The sequence below is a fragment of the Priapulus caudatus genome, unplaced genomic scaffold, assembly GCF_000485595.1.
Source record: "Priapulus caudatus unplaced genomic scaffold, Priapulus_caudatus-5.0.1 Scaffold521, whole genome shotgun sequence".
In the NCBI taxonomy this organism is placed as follows: domain Eukaryota; kingdom Metazoa; phylum Priapulida; class Priapulimorpha; order Priapulimorphida; family Priapulidae; genus Priapulus; species Priapulus caudatus.
Genome location: NW_014577582.1, coordinates 206,671 through 207,371, shown reverse-complemented (window position 1 = coordinate 207,371; position 701 = coordinate 206,671).

Sequence of the window (701 nt, the reverse complement as noted above, 5' to 3'; positions counted from 1 at the left end):
GAGAGAGAGAGAGAGAGAGAGAGAGAGAGAGAGAGAGAGAGAGAGAGAGATGTCTCATGACACAAATGCTTTTCTCTTCTTCTTAATATTAATTTTACTTTATTTATTTATTTATTTGTTTATTTATGTATGTATTTCTGTATTTATATATTTCTGTATTTGTTTATTTATTTATTTATGCATTTGTGTATTTAACGGTATAGTTAAAAATTGGCAATTAATACGTGATTACAAAAACGATAAATACGATTTCGCATATAATTATACTGCAATTAATTACAACATGATTTCCACATAAATACTACATGGTTACCACCTGATTGCTTTCTGATTACTACTAGCTTATCGTCACCATGACAACGACCTGGTTACGACACGTGCACTTTCCTATCACATCATTAACTAACTGCCAGATGTTTGATCTTGTAATTTTTACCCGAAAGATTATTAACTGAGAGAAACCCCCTAATCAAGCGTTGCTTACTTGTGTACGCAATGAGCGGCGGTCAACACCCAGCGGTCATTGATGACGGAGCCACCACACGTGTGGTACCACCAGCCACTGTGGTACATCAGCGACACCTAGCGATGAGAATCACGCAGATGCGTGGCGATGCAAATTTATGTATAAAACGTTCAATCAATCCAATATATATATATATATATATATATATATATATATATATATATATATATATATA